The 21,800-nt window shown below is 38.6% G+C and overlaps 1 protein-coding gene across 4 annotated transcripts in view; it reads left to right on the top strand.

The window, feature by feature from the left end:
• Positions 1–21,800, top strand: part of myripb (myosin VIIA and Rab interacting protein b) — a 112,066-nt gene that overhangs the window by 13,698 nt on the left and 76,568 nt on the right. The gene's annotated exons all lie outside the window — the stretch shown is intronic.

Here is a 21,800-nt window from a genome sequence, read left to right on the forward strand (position 1 = left end):
TTAGGCTGCTTTTCTTGGAGCTCTAAACATCTTAGCTGCACTCAGAGGAGCAAAACAAAATTGCTTCACCGACCTGAATGCAGCCACCAGTCTGTGCAGCTTGAAACTCAACGTATTCAGGGCAAAGTTTGTGTATTCCCAAATTACTGGGCAGCAAAATGTTCCCCCACCAAGCTGTCGTGAGTGATCAAACATAATTTATCTCAGGCCGTTATTACAGCGATCTGCTGCAAGAAAATGAGCAGGATGGTGTTGATTTATTTGGCAGCAGCTCTTCGTGAAATAATCATAATCTGTGTTTCTTGTCATATTGAATTCTTGATAAATTTCCAAATAGATATTAGATTTCAACTCACAAAGTGCTTTTGTTTAGCGATTACATTTGTTGTGTTAGTCATTCATCCAATAGACACAGTATTTACTTTTGGCTGCTTCTTGTGTGAAATTGAAGTCCACATTTAGAGTATAAATGGGAACGTGAGAGCTGGTTCACAGCAGATGTTAGCTGACTCTTTCAGCAGGTAGCTCTGTCCCTGTAGGCTCTTCACCTGCATGGATGACAAGCATTTTTTTCGTTTGGTTTTATCCAATGAATGGAGTCAACTGTGCGTCTATAACAGGGATGTGATGTTTTACGCCTCAGCCGGTGCTTTAAATGCTCCATCTTTATTATCATTCGCCAAGCTGAATAATAAGAAATGTTTATGAAATGCTTAACCGATATCGCTTTCTGTCTCATATGTTCTAAAACATCATAAACATGTAAATCAGATGGCACAGGTGGCTGTAAGCCTGGTTTGTGGCATCCTGTGTTGTTCTTTAATTCAACTTAAGTTTAATGAGGGCAGCTGCTGCCAGTTTATGAAGTCCCTGCACTTTATTGCTTCTGTGAAGGACTTTTTTATTATGTTGCTTATTCTTGATATACAACATACTAAAGAGACTTTATATTCTGCCTATGCACTGAAAAGACTATTATTGTATTGTATTGAGTCGGACTATTGGCTGTTCATTCACATCGTGACAGGAGTGGAGACATCATCAGTAGTGTGACAGCAGAGAACTGAGGAAGGAAAACATGGCTTTTGTATTTTTTTAAGTAACTTTGTTTTCTATGCAGTTGCACCTTTCAGTAAAATCACTCAAAATCTTAAAGAATTCCTTCATAATTCATTGTTTATAATTGTTAAGTTCCTGTTATGTTTTACACATGCATTCTAAACGTCAAGCTTCATTCTTATAGACAGTCTGCTATGTTTGAGGCCTTGGACACCTGACAACAGATGTTTTCACTCATCTTGCTTGGTTGCCACATCTGTATGTCACTGTAAGCGCTACTGCATACAGGGATAAAACCAACTACAGACTAACACAGTACGTATCCATGTGGGACATGGGCAAGTCGTCTTGAACCTTTTAGTGACAGCAGTTCATTTTGTAGCTGTCTGTTGTGTGCTAGTTGAATACATTAGTTAATACCTGAGCCTGACTGTGTTGACAGCAGTACTAAAGTAAATTTGTGGGATATTGAAGTAATTTTGCTGTGCTTCTAGCTACTTTGTTGGCCTGTGTTGTGCTTTTTTTGTTCAAGACCTATTGTCTTGGTGACCTATTGGTGAATGACTGCTGTACTCCTTTTATTCCGCTCTCCATATGTTGAAGGTTTGAATGTTTGGAGACAGGACAAAACTACATGAGGGTTTTGCTTTGATTTTTGAGGGGAAATTTGTTACATCCCTCTACATCCCAACTGACCATGCAGTGGCATACGAGGAGCTTTAGAGTGGTGCATGGGCTTTGTTGAGGAGGATGTAGATAAAAAGCATTCACTGTGTGGCTTGCTGTGATGTTTACTAGTGTTTCTGCTGCTGGGATCCATTTAACTTTAACTTGGTCATCTTTTAGTATCACAATAAATCCTTAAAAGAGATTTTTAAGAAACTGTGTCAGTCTTCAGGTTGTATGTTGTAGTTGGTCTCAAACTCCAGAACAAAAGACACTTCACTGCAAACGAAGTAATGCTTTAAAAGTTATGCTCATGACATTTATGTTGCTTTGGAAATGCAGGTGCATTTTGAAGCACCTCGTGTGACAAATCTGCTGCCACTGGTGTGTGTAGGTGGATGAACACACTACTGCCATGTAAGTGCTGTATTTGCCACTAAATTCAGAATCATTCACTTTTTATTTACCTTCAGCTCATTAGATTCCTGAGACTGACATGTTGGCTGCTTTGTTTGTTTTCTTGAAATCATTTATCGCTTGCAGCCTTCCTTTGTCTCACTTAACAGCCATCATATTGGATACTTTGAAATGAAAGCTTTCTGTTTTCAACCTGGTTGATCCGCCTCTGAAAGGTGAGAGTGGGATTCTGCCAATTAGAAGGGGTGAGCTGCTCAACCTCTGCCCTCCACCAACTCAGCTAGAGAGGCTTATTACAGGTATGTAGCTCCAGGAAAGCCAGGGGAGCGCAGACGTGGGCTTAGTTAGCAAACAGCACAAGCATTCCCAAAGGAGACAGACAGAAAAAAAACATCATAGATACAAACAGCTATCTAGCAATATATTCTGTGTGAGAAGTGTATAGAGATCTTGAGTTACAGCTGTGGGGGATTGTTGAAGGTAATTTCATCTCAGTGTTAAGATGGTTGGATGAAAAAAACTGCCTGGCAATCCTTATTTGGACAGGCTAATTACTGTACCTGTAATGCTTTATTCAGAAATAATTTCAAATGCAGCTGTGGCAATCGCTGTCTTTCAGCTTCTTTGTGAGTCCTGAATAAGGCAAATAAGGGTTTGAAAACAGAACAATGCTCTGCAGATGCACTTGATCACTCACTCTACGTTCTAATCTTTTTCACTTTATTTGTGTGGAGTAATGCTCGGCTCTGGAATGGAGCTTTGCCTCTCCTAGTAATTGTACTTAAATGACAGAGGCTGTTTTGCATCAGCAGGTTTAATTAGTCAGTAAAGTAGTTAATGTTTTTCCAGTGAAAATGTGTTCAGACAAGTGAGACTGAGCATTAACCACAGACATGTTTTTTATTAGAGATCTAATATTTGTTTGTAGCTTTAATCAAAGCCTTTGTGACAACGCTGTGTTATTGCAAAAGGGCTTGAATGTTTCATGCATCCAAAGGCTTCACCCTCCTTCCTTTTATTTTTTTTCAGCTCTTTCTTTTAGCTTAGTATGATGTGGCAGGCAGGCAGGTACAAGCCACAGGAGTCACTCTGGGAAGCCAGGGTCTTTTTGAAAGAAGGTGGCAGAAGATGCCACTTTGTCAGGGGCAGAATGACCTCTATTTCCTGCTGTATTTATCCTCTTGGCTCTCTGTTCTGAGATGACAGAAATGCAGACATGTGCGGACACACGATCTTTTGGCTTTGTAGATAAGTGAACAGCTTTCAGAAATGTATTATGTCTGAGGCAAGATAAGAAACGTTCAAGTTCTGTATGGACCCAACTGCTCTTTATTCATCTGAATCAATAAATTGCTTTAAGTGGATTTCAGAGCTCAAGCAGTCAAAGGATGTTGCCCTCTGTTGCAAGACTGAACCTTTAGGCTGCACCGCCATCTCCACAATTAAAGCGGCACTAAAAGGGGACGGATTAACCTGCTGACACAGACTTTGTGGCCTGAGGTCTTGTCCTTTCACACTGTCTGCTCAGATTTCAGTTTAGAACCACCTTTATTAAATTGTCCTTCTCCAAAGAGACGATAATTAGACATCTTCAAGTGGTTTTAAATGTGTTTTTTCAATGAAGCAGGTTTCTCAGACGAGTGAACTAATGACCCCAACTTGTGTCTGTTAAGGGTAAAATCCAGAAATCATGTAACTAGTCCAGGGCAGCTTTATGGGTGGCTGAATGGCTCCATTGTGTTAAACACACATGCATTATTCTTTTCTTCTCACTGTGTAAGATGTTTATTCTGTGCCATAATCCAGTGTTAGATCCTATGTTAACATGTGATGTTTAACACCAGCTATGGCTGGTATTTTTTTTTACTGTGGGAGTTTCTGTGTGTATTTGTAGTCCTGGAGACATCGACCGTAGCGGAAAGCTAGTTTTGAGTATTTTGACAGGTGTTTTAATGTCTGGCTGTAGGTTTGTCGACACCATAGCTTCCAAACCACGCAGGAAGGAGTTTTAGATGGGTGTGGTTACTCGTGGGTCAGAAGAACCACATGCTGACAGACATCCAAGCTTGTGTGATCCCATTGCAAGATGGTGGTTGCTTTGGCTATCTGGAAGTGGCTCAAAGCTACAGAGATGTACACAAAAAGGACACTTCTAAAAACAATGGAACAGCTTTATTTTGGGAATTACCTCACCCCCCCACTCTATCTTTACCATGAATGTAATGCTTTCATGCAGCAGCCACAGAAGTGGATGTTGATGGAGTTAATTTCAGTTTAGCTGTTGCGGTGTTCTTTTGGCTGTGGTCCTGCTTTTGCTGGGGATTAGCCCTGCTGCATTAGTGGTGTGGGTTATTTGTCTGAGTCATGTTGATGTGGATTGTTTTCGATGCGGAGGTGCTGCGAGTATGTGTGTTTGTGCGGTAAGCAGGAAGGACAAATCCTTGTGACCTTTTTATTCTATTTTTTTCTGTTGCCACATTGGCAGGTGTACCAGCATAATGTTGTAAGCCACAGTCCACGGCATGATCTAACAGGGTAACATTATACCAGGAAAAAATAAGCATGCATGTGATGTTGCAAGCCAAGATTTTCATTTAATGTTGAACATCATTTGTGTACTTTGTAATTTTGTTTTTATTCATCTAAATTTTTTATGCCGTGGAGGATTTATCTCTCCTCGCCTGTGCGTTCGATTGGACGGGAAGCTGAGCAGTTTTATAAAGGTCAAAGAGTACTGAAATCGACTTCAGAATATATTTATTTTGTGATGTTATTGTGTTTTTATTTAGCTTGTTGAAATTACACTGACACCATAAATGACAAAATTAGCACCCACTTTTTACCCCACTCACTGTTTATCAAGAAGATTTAAAAATCATGTGGAGACAGTGAGTTTCCGAGATGACTTCAGTACGGTTCAGCTTTAATTTGCTTTCTTGTGTTCGGGGCTGTAGAGCTGCCATAGACTCTGTGATTTGTAATTAGTTCTTATATGGCTCTTAGTTGAGGATATTATAATAATTAAACTTAATTAGCAGACAGAAATATAGCCCCCCCTGACCACGGTGATTATACATGGGTGTGCTTACGCATACACTGTTTTCACACACATACACACACAGAGAGGTCCGTTTATCCACATTACAGCATGTCTGATGCCTAATGTTCTTGCATCATTACTTGTTAAAATCAGGTTGGTTGTGTTTTGGAATCTGAGTTGTTGATTTGTCACTTCAATAACAATAATGCTAGAATAAGACCATTTTAAAGTCCAAGTGCTTCAGAGCTCAGTAATCTTGCACCTCTGAAGTATTAGTTTGTGAGTTAGCGTATGATGTGCCACAAAAAGAACAAACCATAATTAATTAAAAAATTAATTAACTTTCAATTATTTTCTCATTCTTAAAAGAATGAGAAAATAAATGAGGAATTGTAAAGATGAATTGAGGAAAGAATTCATTAAAGAATAAATATGGAAATGTGTAAAGAAGTAAAAGAATAAATTAACTGAAATATTTTCATCATTAATTCTTCATCAAATTCAATCAATTTATATAATTCTGTGTGTCCTAATTTTTTCCACATTGCTTTTTATTTTTCTTCTATTGCTTCTGGTACTGCGTTTGTTATTTCGTATAGCTTTTGCTTTAACAATTCCGATATTGCTTTTTCTCGATCCCTTTAGTTATTGCTTTTGTTATTTCTCAGTAGATTTTATTGTTGTTGTGGCTGTATTGCTTTTGCTTTTTCGCAGTTGCTTCTGCTATTACCCTAGCCTTTGTTATTTTTTTTTGTCAGTTGACTTTGTTTTTCCCTTCTCTGAAACATTTTTGCTTTCTTTTTCTCCTCACTCGGAAAAATTAAAATACCTTTGCGAGCATCTGGTCTTGATCCTACAACCTCAATGCCTGGCAATCAAAAATCTAATTCTACATGTAAATGAATTAAAATCTACTTTATATTTCCTCTTTATTTCCTTTTTGAGCCACTCCTATCGTTCCGTATTAGGAAACTCATGAGCAAAGCGTCCTTAACAGACAGTGGTTTACAGCATCTGATGTGGGAAGATTCTGATTTCCCTCGAGTGTGACAAATCAGCAGCTTGCATAGCGCCGCCATCCACTGGAGCTGCTGAGCCCACAGGATTGGCTGATGAGATAGTGAAAAACTAATCCACCCCAGCTACTTGTGGAGCGGTCGCTTTCATAGCCCATACGCTGCTTTAGCATTTCCAGCTGACCGAGTAGATATGTTTCTCCTCAATAACCTTGCCTGCTTGAATGTGTTCGCTTGTGTGTAAGAGAGCCTGCATGTTGTTTAGGTTTTGCTCACTGGCAGTCGAATGGAAGTGAACAGATCACTGCTGAGTGTTGTCTTCCATTATTAATGTACATTTTTACCTAGATAAACTATAGATACACTTGCAGGTAAACTCAGCCTGACAAAGAGCAATTGACTGAGATTTAACTCATGTATTTCTTCAGGCACTGCAGTGATTACTTGTGGTGCTGACCAACTGTCAAACACTGTTTTCATTCAGACACAAACAGCTGGTTGAAACAGGAGCAGAGGCGTTTTCTTGACTCTTTGCGATTGTCTCATCTATTCTCTTGCCCATACTCCCGCTCAGCTCCCCTGTATGCATCCATCTTCCTACCCCTATTGATATTCATTAGCAATGTTGTGTTGAGGAACGGGAAGCTTGGGTGAGCTGCTTCCTTTCCTAGAGGAGTGAACAATTCCTGGCAAGACAGCAGGGAGGCTCCCTTTGTCTGAATAACTGCAACACTTTCATCACTCCAGTCCCTCTCTTCAGCACGCACAACTTGAAAGACGCAAGACTAATTTCCGATGCAAAAAGCCACTCACTCACTCATTCCATAGGTCCATATCAGGTGTTGGATATTGGAGTGACTGAACTTCCACAATTTAACTTTACTATGAGTTTTTAAGTGTGCTAAGCAGCAAGGCCAGGTTCAAGTGCTTGGGCCCAGTCAGTAAGTTGCAGCTTCTGTGTGTATCTGTCTTTTTTGAAGCTTAAAATGAATGGAAGTAAAGCATCTCCTGTGGGAATACGTCTCAGTGCGTCTGAGAGCTGTACCCGGGGCAATCTGGCTGGTTGCAAAAACGGCCTCCTCTTCTTCCTTGAGTGTAACATTGTCAAGTTCTTAAACTAGATAATGTTATGCCTCTGTTCCAGTCTTTTTCTTCATCAAATATTTTTATTTTTAAGAGACTGAAAGATAAGATGGATCCTACTTTAGCTTATTAAAAAAACTAATTCTATCAGTGAAAGCCAAAGAATTAGAATTAGATTTTTGGGTTGTTTTGTCACACCAGGTTTCAGAACCTGAAATGATTGATTGATAAGTACAATTGTTTATGAATGTTGTTAGTTTTTTTTTTAATTTTGTTTTTAAGCATAGATGGCATGTGTGTACGGTAGCTCTATAGTGAATGTATTTAACCACTAGCAACAGTTTTTGTTGGTAATCATACATCATGACAGGTTAAAAAACTAAAAGTGAAAAAAGAACCTCTGAGGATTAAACATCAGGTCTGGATGCAATAAAACCAATGCTCTTTACTCTGTGTGCCAGGGTCCTCTGTTACATTTTCAACATAATCCTGAGGCTGGGACGGGTAGAAATGATTTTATAGAAGACCTCTTACTCGGTGCTTCTGAAGGTTGGAGAAATCTCGATGACTACATGACCACCCATACAATGAAAAATTTTGTTGGACCAGCTCAAACCAATTATAAAGGTGAGACTGGACCCATGACTCTTTGCCCATCAGCCGAACATTCTCGTGGAGAATGTAATTATTTTCTTCTTACAGTACTTTTGACATATGGCCAGCTCTGTTTGTGGACAAATATATTCATGACAGGTGGACAGTTGCCTGGAGGTTTCGATCACATACCATCTCACTGAATATGTAAAGCTTCAGGCTAGTGAGTCAGTCCAGCTGGTCAGATATACTGACCCCCCGGGAACTATTCTAGCTTCACACCTTCCACTACAGACTTTAAATATCACACAAGGTCATTTGCAGAAATCTACAGCATTATTATCTAATGAGCTAGAGGATGATGGATAGAGAGGTCACACAGGAGAATTTGTTAACTGGCTTGGCAGGTACCATCTGCTATTTATATCAGCTTGAAATGTGGTCTGGAGAAATAAATGACTAAACAGAAGCTCATAAACATAAAGCTTGGTCAACATTCCTGCAGTTAGCTACAGTGATGAAGCAATCTCTGTGTCTCTGCTGCCATAGCTGTCACTTAATCCTCATGTGTTTGCGATTACAGTCACAGTGGCAGTCAGCTTTTTCAAGTTCTCTTTGGCTGCAGATCTATGAACCACTGTGTGGCTCAGCTGGGACAGTGGTTATTTTTTACTGGAAGGTCGGCTGTTTGATCCTCTGCGCGTCCTTGGGCAAGATTCTTAACCCCACATTGCCCAAGAAATGTTCATCGGTGTGTGATTGTAGAGAAAAAGCAATGCATATTGTATATAGTGTACACATTTACAATAAGTAGCCCTGTATGAGCACCTGTGTGTGAATGGGTGAATGAGAAACACAATGCAATCACTTTGTAGATCTGATAAAAGTTTTTAAAAAAACTGCTATATACAGGTGGACCATTTACCATTGCATGGTGCAAAGCTACTTGCAGTCTCATAACATCTTTCCTAAAACTGTTGCCTTGCCTTGCAACTGACATAATTCGTCCTCTCTTGCTTTTATTTTCCAGTATGGTTTTTATTCTAATCAATACTTTATTTTCCTTACCACCACCAAATTTGAAAATCTATTTAAGTTTGAGTTAATTTTCTGTACCAGACATTATTTATTTTAAATTCAAAGCCAAATAAAACTGCTTTATTCAGGACTGAGGTTCTGCTTAGAGCTGTTTTCTAGTAAAATATCATTCACTTACCAAACAAACCATTCAACTGAATTTTTTTATGATTGTCAAAATTTTGTTGACTTTTTTGCATAGCATTCCTGAATAGGCAGGATATACTGTTGGTTTGTTTGGTAAGGCCTTCTCTATAGCTCTCTCAAATCCTTCATTATACCTGGGTTTTGAGTTCTACATACTGACAGAAATGCATGACCTTTAATTGATCATGACTTTTGTAAAACTATAGTTGGTGTTGAAATTAAGAAGAGAAATGTTCTCATCAAACTCATTCCTTCTGGGGGGTGGATGTTGATATCGTTTTAGCAGGTGAGGTACCTTCAATGACCCTTGTCTTGCTCCATTGTACCACTGAAGACAGAGAGAATACTTTCTAACCATTCATTTCTGGAACATATCTCTGTCTGTCTGGTCTGGTCTGAAACACTGCACTTGTTCAATGTAAGTGTTCTGCAGATTTTAAGAGATTATGAGCCGTTGCTTTGGTTTATGGACCAATTAGCGAGTGAGTGCTTTATTCCCCGCTAAGGCTTTCAAACTAAGCAATACATCAGCTGAGGCTTGTTGGCAGCAGAGGTAATCTGATTACATCACATGGCATCATCAGTGACAGAGTAGCCAAATGTGTTGCACAAATAAGTGTTGCAATTAAACAATCACAAATGGACTAAATTAGATAGTGTAGAAGCTTTCCCTACACTGCACTCCATCACTCCAGTTGTGGAGGGATCTCCCTCTGCTCTAGCATCTTTGACCTTAACCAGCATCATATAAGACAAAGAAACCGGGTGTACCTGTGTTTACTGACTTGATATTTAAGCTAGTAGCAGTTAGGTGAGGGCTACCAAATGAGTGCTCGGGGTGGAGCAGGGGAATGTTTTGCTTCATGCTAAAGACTTATCAGGTTTATTTCGAGCTGCAATTGATTCTCATTTTCTCCTCCATTGGATCCGGTATGCATGTGTGTGAGTTTGTTTTGGATGTTGGGTCGTCTCTCTGCGAGGAAATGGGCAGGACCTGATCAATATCTACCTCAGGACTCTAGCTGTGTTCAATCAGTCAGCACAACACAGTCAATGACACGCACTTGGACACTGTGTTCCAGTTCTTTCCTTTTTTTCTGCCCTTTATGTATTGACTTTCTGTGTTTCACTCCCATTTGTCATAAAGTTGAAAAGCGTATAATCTGTTTGCATCCGTTTGTATTGTCAAGGCAACACTGTATATTTGTGTACAGTAGTGTACCTGAAAGCCACCACCTCCTTCACTCTGTTTGCAGGTCGAGGTGAACGCTTTTGTAACTGACTTGCTCATATGGTTTTGATGCTTGTAAGAGGATTTCACTTGCCTTAAAACACAATATTAAGAGGCCACACTAATATGCTCTCAGTTAAAACAAAACCACTTTTAAGGGTTATAGAATACACTTAAATTACCTCTTAAAACACTTTAAAACACTTCACCCCGCTTTCATGTACTGTTATTGGTGTTTGTACTGCCCACTTTTAACACAGTGTTGCAATTTCTAAACTATGCATTTTGTTGTCTCTTTTTATATCATTCCTAATAATTTTTTTGCTAGTACTTCTTTTTAGCCACTTGTATGAGTAGCTTTGAATATATAGTGGGATTAAAGTTTGTTTATATGATGAACCTTTATGTAAGTAACTGTATATGTAATAACCCCGGCCACAGCATCCTTGCACTCGTCAGAACGTGGGCCTCAAACTGAGATTGTTTGATATTTGGACAGAATTCAGTGATGCTAATAATTCTCTTGGTATTTGTTGACTGCTTCACTGCGTGTGTGTTCTTGTGTGTGTTAAAATGTACAGAAACTCTAGTTTTCATTGGAGCCCTGCAGAACGGATCTCTGTGAAAACTAAATAAGATTTCCTACACTCCTCATGACCTTCAACCACAATCAGAGTAAATACAGAGAAGGTCTTACCAAATTATTGCTACCTCCAGTTTATCCTAATTAAAGATGCCTAAAGTAAAGTGTTATTGTTAGAAACTTCACTAACCACTGTCTTGCCCTCTAATCAAAGCCAAAATTCCTGAAACTTGAAGAAATGTCAGCTCGTGTGTACAGAAATGTTAATACAGAGACATTTTTTCCTTGATAAACAAGTTTGGAGCGTTCAGTGACATTTACTTAATTGTAAATTCGTCAGTAGCATTCCATAAACAACATTTATTTTGATTTTAATTAGCCAGACATACATAAAGACTTTTCCCTGACTTGTAATCAAAACAAGCCAATAATGACAGTATAAACCGTCCAAAGGATCTGCAGCACCACACTGAAACTATACTGTGGTCTGAGGTGAAAGGAGAAGGCGCCGGCATTTATGGCATCATCTGATAGGTTAACACACCTGTCAGTCAGTATTGTCTCACTAAATATAATGTATTCAGATCATTTATTAGATCAATTTATTTACACTATTTTCTAAGGGGAGAGGTTGGTAGTTTTCCATGAGATATGTTCGATTACTGCCTCATTGCCGTTACTTTCTTTGTATGAGTGGCTGTGCCCGTTCTGCTCATTCTCACAAAACAGAATTAAATCAAACAGGACTCACTCACTGCATTGTTGAGTCATTTGGGGCTACCACAGCCAGTCTACCACCGTGGCTGCTTATTTCAGCTGTGTTTCTCAGGGGAGCCATCGCTGGTTGAATGATGGTTTCAGGAGATTATGAGTCACAGCTGGTGCAGCAGTTAGCACTCCCTCCTCCGTTTAATGAGTGGAGGAATCGCATGTCCTGATAAAACACAAATCCTCCCGTTTCAAATGTTTACCTATGGTGGATTGCTGTGAACTATGAGTACCGAAAACACCTAATCTGGCTCTGTAATTTAGCCCATGTAGACACCAGTAAAGATGCACAGATTTAATATGATTTATATGTGGAGTACTGAAAATTATCTCAACATACAACTTTGATTTTCTTTTCTTTAAATCCTCTCTGATGAAATCATTGTAGCTAATTTGACAATTCATCTGTTTTTTCTATATTTGATTTTTTTCGTGAATACGTCGTGTTACTGTGCGAATGCTTGAAATACTGTGGCATTAAACTTATTCATTTTATATGATTAATTTATTTCATTAATCATACCTGTATATTTGAATATCTTTGTTAGTGCTGTTTTCAGTTTCACAATTGTGTTGATGAAAACTGTTAATGTGTTTGTGCAAATCAATTACCAACAGCATAAAAAAAACCTGAAATCTAAATGAGATATTCTAAGTCATGGCAATGTATGCTTGTATTTTGTCTGACAAGGTATTTCTTCCTAGCAGGACATTTTTATTTAAGAGCAAAACACTAGCATTGCACACTTTGGTCCTTAGTTATCATAAGAAGATATTCTAAGTTGTTACTGCAATTTTATTACTGGTTAATGACATCATCATTACTTGTTTTAAAAAAAATCTTCAAATTCTGATTTTCTTGATCTGTTGATAGAAAGCCAAGTTACTACAATGTGTTTGTTGTATTTAGCAAAAATCACTGTCATACCCTTATTTGACTGTCCAGTCCACTGAATGTATTGCATGCACCTGTACTTTAAGAGTAATCTGTATATACAGAGTCTCTCTCTGTATTTCAAAGGGTCCCTTGTCTGTTTGAAGTGGTGCTATGAGCTAAAGTTGAATCTTGTTGTCCGATGTTTGTGAGGAGTCTGTTGAGGAGGTCGCAACTTGCGAGGACAGGCAGGAAGAAGAGAAGATGGATAAGAGAGGATGAAAGCGGGACAAACTGTTGGAAGATATTTGTTTATTTGTCCTTGATGAAAAACAGGAAATTTAGGTGTGTCAAGCTCTGGTTGATTAGCTGAGGTTGCTGCTGGATTGCATTTATGTGAGAAAGAAAATTCAAGTTTCTCATCAAATATATACTTAATTGTAAGTCTGTACATTGGTATCTATAGTAATCTTTACTTTAGTATTAAAATTAAAATGTACAGCATAGCGTAGCATTAATCTCTACCTTTATAATTAAACAGACTGAAGGCTTGTGCTTAAAGCATACTTGTTTAGATATGACTGCTGCTGTTTCATCATATATCACAGCATATTGCAGATGATTGATTGTCTCTACAGGACTCACAATTCCTGCAGAGTAATGGATTTTTATTTTAGGAAAGCATCTCTCTGAAAGATAAAGCATGTGTCATCTGCTGTCATCTAGGCATGTCTCCCATTAAACAACATCTCTTTATTTTTCCCTGTCTCTCCCCACATATATATATATATATATAAAAATTTATACATATATATATATATATATATATATATATATGTGTGCGTGTGTATAAAATGGAGGCAATGAGATGTGGCCGTGTGGTGAAATACCACAGCAGCATGCAGTCATGCATTTGGCAAAACAAAGTCTCATAACTCACGCCACTGATGTCAGACATTGCCGGGAAAAGTGCACCACGCTCTCCCCTGATTGCTTGCTGAGTCAAAGTTCTACCTGTCCTGGGGCCTTTTCAATAGATTTAGTAATTACTGATAACGCCAGCCTTCATTACTGTGTTCAGGCTTGTATGTTGTTCCTTTGTTGTAAGTTTCTTTGGTTAGCTCCTCAAACCATAGCTGTGCTTTTTAAGTTACTACTCTGCATACATTGCTTGATTTTGGATCGAGTCACCTGATCCACTGTATTTTTCCTCTTCTTGCCAGCTTCTAAACTGCAACTTTCTATTTTCTGTGTTTCCTTCTTTCCATTTTTGTCTTTACTGCTTGTGGTTTTGGCTTCCCCTGACATATAGTCAATTTTCACCAGCCTAGTACTCTATACTCAAGCCAGTCCAATTTTGTCACTCTCCCCTCTTTCAATGTCCAGCCATTGTAAACACTTAGTTTTTCAGGGCTGTACAGTGTATCACAGATAGGGGGGGAAGAATCCTGGGGAAAGAATCCTGGGGGACACTGCTCATCAACTCTGGATCATAGCCAGCTCTACATCTGCAATTACATTTGTGGTCAGGTGAAGGAAAGCAGTGGTGGAGACATGTGGAATACATATCCAGACTTATATTGGTAATTTACTGTGAGCCAACATTCATCTCTAATTGTATTAAATATATGGTAAGCCTGGGTTACATCCTGCTAGCTATATTTAGCAGGATTACCCAATTTTTAATCTAAACTGGGAAAGACAGATTCTCAGGTTTCAGGTTCTCTGATTTTGCAGCACCACTTGTTTTTCCTCATTGTTTTTCTTTCCCAGGGTTCACAAGAGTCAAATTATCTAGTCATTTTGCTTCGTTTTATTGGTGACTTACAGTGTTGTATAACTGCATCCTCTGTATTGAAGGCTTTACGCAGCTGCACTGCTCAGCTGCCAAGGCGAGAGATGTTTTCTTAAATATGATCGTGGAGTTTTGCCAGACATAACCACAAGCTGGATTGTGAAAATTAAATGGCCAAGACTATGTCCTGTTGGTGGGTTTGTGATCTTAAAAAAAGAAGGAAAAGCTTTTTGTAGCATACAGCACATTTTGTGAGAAATTGTTTTGTACTTTGGGTTTGAAGGAAGCAATGACTTTGAGCAAACTGTGCTGACTTTCAGTCTTGTTTTGAACTTTTTCACATTCTGATTCAATACCTCTAGAAAAATAGTATACTGTACCACCTAAAGGTGGTAAACGTTATGAGTTCTTCTATTTACCCAGTATAGATGTGTACAACTTCAAATACCATAAAAGCTGAATGTCAGCACTTTAAAGCTCCTTTTGAAAATCCAGTGTCCTGGTGTGCAGCCAAAACAAGAAAGAACATATCACTATTCTAATACTTTCCGACAGCCCTACTGGCAGTGTGCTATTTAGGCAAAGGAGAGCAATTTATGTCCAGTTTTACAACTTTTTAGTTGTTTAGGGATGAAGGATCACTAAATCAGAGGGTAAGATTCCTCTAAAACATTAAAATGCACTCCCAGTCACCAAAGCCTCCCATCTGTGTGCAGGCTGGCAAAATGACCTTCTCCATTGGGCCCATAGGGAGCACTGTTGTCCAAGTTGTCAGGACTGGGCTGGACTGTGTACACATGGCTGCACTTTGTTCATCCCACTGGCCAACCACAGCCATCAGACCTAACTGAGTGACAGAAAACACTTCTGCCAGTCTTAAACCACACACTCAAAAATGTTTTTCTCCATTTTCAAAATGTTAACATTTTCTACCAAAGAAAGACAATACTATAGTCTGTGCATAAAATACAAGGTATGCATAATTATTGAAGAAAAAAAAAAAAAAGACTGGAATAATTTCAGGTATTTCAATGTGTCGTCCATTCATTATAATGTATTCTCCTCAGGTAGAACTTTGACTCAGCAAGCAATCAGGGGAGAGCGTGGTGCACAGTATTCTCCTCTGTCATAGGCTAGATTCAGCTTTGTATGATTACAAAGGAAAACATTGATTTGGTTGCATATATAATAAAGAGGTACAGCAGGAGAGATTCAGCTTGTGCAAAAAAAAAAAAAAAAAAAGCAATTATAGAACTAAGACAGAGCAGAAATGTGTGCAGTGATGCTTAGATTTGTGGTGCGAATTTCAGCAAGATTAAATCCCCATGGAGGAAGCTCTTCCTAAGCTTGTTTTTTTAAAGTCTACTGGAATGAGAAAAAGTCATTGGTTATGATGGGATGCATCCTTGATGATGCTTTTCTTGCAGCTCTTGCAGCTTTTATGGCAGTCCCAATGTTTTCAGTAGTGGGCAATAGGATACTGGTGACCTTGAGCCCCTGCTGAATTGCTTTAGGGTCTGATGCAAAGCAGTTATGAAACCCCCTTTAAGATGTAGTTGGTGACTATTTTCTTGGTGCATTTATATAAAAAAAAAAAAAAGCAAAGAAATGACTAATATCCTGAGACACAGGTTAGCGTTCTGAATTTACAGTTGTGAAATAAAGGAGCTGTTTTAGTGCCCTCTTGGGTTTCTTGGTGTCATTGCTTAGTTTAGTTTCCCCAAGTGCTCTGTTATTTCTAAACTTGTCCTCATTGTGTACTTGTCTCCACCTTAATAGAGACATCTTGTGATTATGTTGTCATCCTTGGAATTCTATTTTTAGAAAACAGAAATTGGGGAGCCATATAGCTCAGTTGATTAAGCTGAGCTCAGTTGATTAAGCTGGTGCTCCATGTACAGAGAAGGTCCTAGATGCCGCCAGGACAGGTTTAAGTCCCACCCTGAGGCACTTTGCTGCATATCTTCTCCCACTCTCTAGAGATTATGATGGTAATGCTTTCATAAGGGTTCTGTGTGTCTTTTCTAAGTACAGTATTTGGAATTAAACTGCGATATCGCCTTAAACCATGAAATAAGGCAGGACTGAAGCTTGTGGTTTCTATTGTTCCCGTTATCATTCATCACTGCTTTCATTTCCGACAGCATCCGGACAGACGGGTTCATGGACAGACGGGTTCATACACAAACAGACACACCACTGTTTCATGGCTGCATTTCTTAAATCAAATAGGCCCAGGGTTTCTTGTGCTCGCCTGACATTTTTGATGACAAATTTGGCTCTGTTCTTATGTTTCAGTGGCTGCTGAGATGTGGCAAAATGAATAATTTCCCAAGGCTAACACTGACACTTCAAAGCAATTCAGTTCCATCTTTGTGTGAATGCTAACTTCAGACTTCTAGTTAAAATTTACCATGATTTTTTTATTTTTTTTTTTAAACAAGCAGCAAGGACAGACTGGCTGCTTGGTTTGAACAGAAATGTGTTGTTAATTGCAATATCTTAGCAGTATATAGAATGATCGGAATAATTAATAGGACACTCATTACACAAGCTGTAGCATGAAATAGGCTTAAGTAGAGTACTTGAGCAAGCAACACACCGCAAAAGGAGTTTGACAGGGGAAGGGAGCACAGAGGATGTGGGTGAAGAGGATCGCTGAGGAATAAGGAGGGAAATAATTAGCTGAGCTTGTCATTCTAGTGATTAAACACTGATTTAGAAGTGAGCTCGGTGGGTGCGTAGAGTTAAATTGGCTGCTCAGCCTTTAGCAGAGATGTGACATGCAAGGACTGGGTCACTGCACTGCAATGCAGCAGTACAAAGACACAGTTCAGTCCAGGTCCATCTCATGCAGGTCTGAACGGTGTTTGTCTTTTGGGCCAGATGAGTTTGAACAGTGAACACTTATCCATTTAGCGCCTGTTAGGTTTTGCATTGTTAACATGAAGAGTAAGACTTCACCTCCACTCTACACATTGATAAATGGTTCTCATTAATGCCACAGAAGGAGCTGGTTGTTTTTTCTTTATTATCTTCAAAATGAAATATGAATTTTCTGCACTATTCCAATAAGTGCTGTATGTTATGTCTGCAGGCGAAACCTTCCAATAACAGTCTCTTTGCTTTGATGCCTTCTGTCTTCTCTGATATTAAAAAAAAGCTGGCACCACTCACTCTTAATGCTCACACTAATAACTTCTGGCACTTCTGTTATTTTTTTCTATTTAATAAATGCACAAAACAACTTATTTCTGCCAGGAGCAGCAGCATTGATGAATATTACATGAGAACAATAAATCTAATATTTTACCTTACAAGGCTCCTTATCCTCACTTGTTACAATATTATTTGCCTTTACTTTATGCATTGCTTGTGTAAAAAAAAACAAAAACAAAAAAAAAAACTGTACAAGTAGTGTTTCATTCAGATTATGTTGAAAGTACGTTGTTTGAATTCACATTACTTTGTAGCTTTTTAGTGCCAGGGAGCACACATGAGAAATCATGGTAATCCTAAACCAATACGGTTACCAAAGCATGTTAACTCTATGCATGTATATTTAACTAACCATATTTATTGTAATTTATAAACCCAACCACGTATATATATGCTAATTCAAATCACACATTTTAAACTTCTTAAACCTAAACATAAACACGAACAAGTATTTTCAATATTCTTAACTCAGTCCAGAAAACTATTCTTAGTCAAAAACCAGGAAAAACTCACGGGAGACGAGACAAAACACTGAGACTTAACTCACAGTAGGCTAGGGACAGGCAGGCTCAAAAATCCACGGACAGAAAATGGGTCAAAAACACACAAAGTTAAGGATTACAGCAGAAGAGTGCTGGAAATGCTTAGGGAAATATCTCTATATCTGGCACTGAAGAGAGGAATGACTCCCGCTTATAGGGAGCAGCACAGGTGAAGGGAATCAGTAATCAGCAGAGCTGAACAGGAGCCAGATGCCTTCAAAGACAGTTTGGAAAACTCACACATCTCAGAGACTCTGAGATCATGAAAGAGGTTGTAAGGTTTGCTTAAACAACACCTCTCTGTCTCAACTCAGCAGGTTCCAGACATAAATTGCGCATTTGTTTTGGACAGGCCATTGTAACAGTGGATGTACCACTGACACTTAATCTTGTATCTCTTACGGATGACGTTTCAGTTCATGTTACTTTTAGACCGCTCAAAAACAATCCCTACTGTAGGACTAATACTTACAACAGTGAAACATACAAGACATGAACCATTAGCAAGAAACAGTATTGCATGATCACTGATGTTAATATGAAATAGTATCACATCTGTAAAAATTATATGATACCAAATTTTACTTTTCTTTCATCCCTAGTCTGATTTGTCTTAAGAGAAGGCTGAGAGGTCCTTACAATGGAGACTCTTTCATTATATAATAAGTTATGAGTCATTGTCTTGTTTCTGGTTTGTCACAACGTGACATGAAGCCTGATGTTGTAGTTTTATTGAGCCAGTTCCCAAGGTAACAATGGCTAAAGTTACAGTCTGCAGTTTTATGGCCCAATTTTCTACTAGCAGCATTTTCTTATCCTAGCATACCACTTGATGTTGTTTAAATGATTGTTATTCTGTCTTCATAACAGTTTAAGTTGGATGTATTTATGAAGTCACTTTTCAGAAAATTACAATGACTAAAAAAAACAGCAAAGTGCAGCTAACATCATTGAAATACTCTACCATATAAATCATATATATGCTTTCTGAAAAAAAAAACTAGAAAACTGGGAGACAAAATGCAATGTGCATGGACAAAAGGCCTAATAACATATTCCATCCCTCCTAACAAACTCTCGACACCTTCACATTTGTCATCACTTGCTGCCCTTCACCTCTCCTCTCATCTTTTCTTGCACATCGTAGACTCTGTGTGTTGACCTCTTAATTCTCATTCCTATGCTGCAGTTATATTTTATGAGATCTATTTGGCCTATCTGCTGATATTTTATTGTTTTGTACTCATGAGTAGAAGCACAAGTTCCAAAGGGCCCACATTGGCTACTCTGCTATACTATAAGATCACTTGCATTGTGGTAACTATGTTACCCTGAACAAGTTTTACTAAAAAGGCAAAATCCACATGGATTTGTCTGTCAAATATGCCTGTCCCATGGTTGTGATATATTACTACTCACTCATAGGATGTGTCAATGGATGAGCATAATCATTTTATACTTTAAAGTATCGTTACTTCATAAATATGCACCTTATATTTAGTGATGTGTCCTATTTATGCAAGGATACACAAACACCAAATCTGAAGTAACAGACATCACAGTGTTGCTGTTTTGGGTTGAGAACATATTGCAGCTGACATCTTTATATGGAATATGTTAAAGCATAGCAACTGCTTGTAAACAACTGTGTTTAGAGCCACAATGTCCACATTGTTGTAGCTTGTAGATATCTAAAAGGGGAGCTACATTATAACCTATCCATAAAAAGTTAACTGCTTAGATTAAACAACTCTAAGAGCACTATAAATTGAATGAAAAATTTCTCTTGAAATTGTAAACAATGTCCGACTCGTGAACGAGTGGCCAATTCGTACGCAGTCTGCTATAGATTTCTATTTAGCACAAACAAACATTCGTGGTATTGATGCTCTTATCTCAGCCTTGGCAAAAAGTGAAAGTGTGTATGTCCTAAAATATGAAACTGTTAATTTTTCTTTGACTGTTTTGCCTTTTTTTTTTTTTTTTTTTTTTTAGAATGACAGCCTAGATGTAGATATCACAGTAAGTTGTAGAAGTATGGGGGCTCAGAGGTGATAATAGAGAGGGTTATGGGGACTGTTAGGGCTCTATCTGTGTGTGAATAAAAACTGTGTGGGACACAACTGCAGCTACACAAGTAGCAGGATGAAGCAGTGATTCATAGAGCAATACAGCCCACCTCTGTGGAGGATATGAGACAGAATCCAAACTATATATTGAGATGGGAAAACAGTGAGGACGGATTGGAAATATGAAATAGAGTTTAAGGAGCAGAGAGAAAACCCAGTCAACTTGTATATGTTTTTAGCGCAAGCTATTAGCCTTACCTAATTTTTGACTCTTACTTATGCCACCTTGTCCGTCATTTCCTGTTGCCATAACGACAGACACACCTACTAATGAGATTCGCTTCATTTTCACTTGTCAGGCAATTTATGATTAAGATTCATCAGCATGGCTGACACGTATGGTTGCATCACCATAGGGAGAAGATGAACTACCTTTTCCTGTTACTGTGTTACTCGTAAAAAAAAAAAAACGCTCTCGGTCCTTCACCACATACAGAACACTTATGGCCATGATTACTTCAAAGAAAGTACGTAATAACCCCAAATTATTTGGCATTTTGCAGATGTCTCACAGAGAAACTGCTTGTTGAGATTTCCGTGGGGTTGAAATTGCACCCAGCATGCTCGCACCCGGCAAGGTATCATAAAGCATCAGCTAAGCCTGTGTTAATATAGGGATTAATGTCAAGATAAGGATTTGTTTGGTATTAAGCAACATTGCCTGGATACTCATCTCTGCATGTCATCCCAAATGCAGTTTGTGTGTCCATTTTTGCTCATACATAAACATAGATGTACACAGATTCACATGTGCAGTATTGTTCACAACATATCTATATCCTGAAACATGTATGTAGATTGACATCAATACAAGCACATTTCTTACTCGTCAAGAATACAGAATGGGAACGGCCTAAAATATTACACAGATTCAAACAGTTTTTTGTCTGACTAGTTGCTGTCAGCAAGAGTCCAGCTATGACTCATGCATTTGCGTTGTATACTGAATGCACACACACTAACACACAAATTATGGCTTTCCAAATGATAATCTGTTCTCTTCATTTTTCCCTGAAAATCCCTGTTTGTTTGCTTCAGTCCATTGTTTCTCATCTGTTTTCCCCTTTCTATCATTCACCCTCCCCCCTCCACTGTCTCTCTGTCGGCTGCCTTTCACTCTCACCACAAGTCACTGTCTCGTACTGTTCCTTGTAGACTGCCACCCTGTCATTGTTGCGTTTCAGTGAGTCTGTGGCTCGAGGCAACAATGTTATCCTCATGTCACCTGTCATCACACCGATATTTGCACCCTACAATCTCCCCGAGGAGCGTTTTGTCATTTCTTTTGGTCTACCTTGCACATTAACTCTAGACATGTTGGTGCTGAAGGATTTAGGAAATCATCATCGTTGCAAAAAAATGCATCAATATTCTTTTTTCCATGAAAACATGCTGTTTAAGTCACAAAGTCCGCTGTAAGTTAAGAGTTGTAGGATTTTGACAGAAAAAGAAAAAGATTAGCAGTGTATAATTCCCATATTTAGCTAATTTTTAAAAATATTTTGCATTGGTAGTTGTTACCACCTGCAAATAAAATGGTCTTTTTTCTATTTTAGCTCT

Source organism: Leuresthes tenuis, unplaced genomic scaffold, assembly GCF_036924035.1.
Source record: "Leuresthes tenuis unplaced genomic scaffold, fLeuTen1.0.hap1 SCAF_24, whole genome shotgun sequence".
NCBI lineage: Eukaryota > Metazoa > Chordata > Actinopteri > Atheriniformes > Atherinopsidae > Leuresthes > Leuresthes tenuis.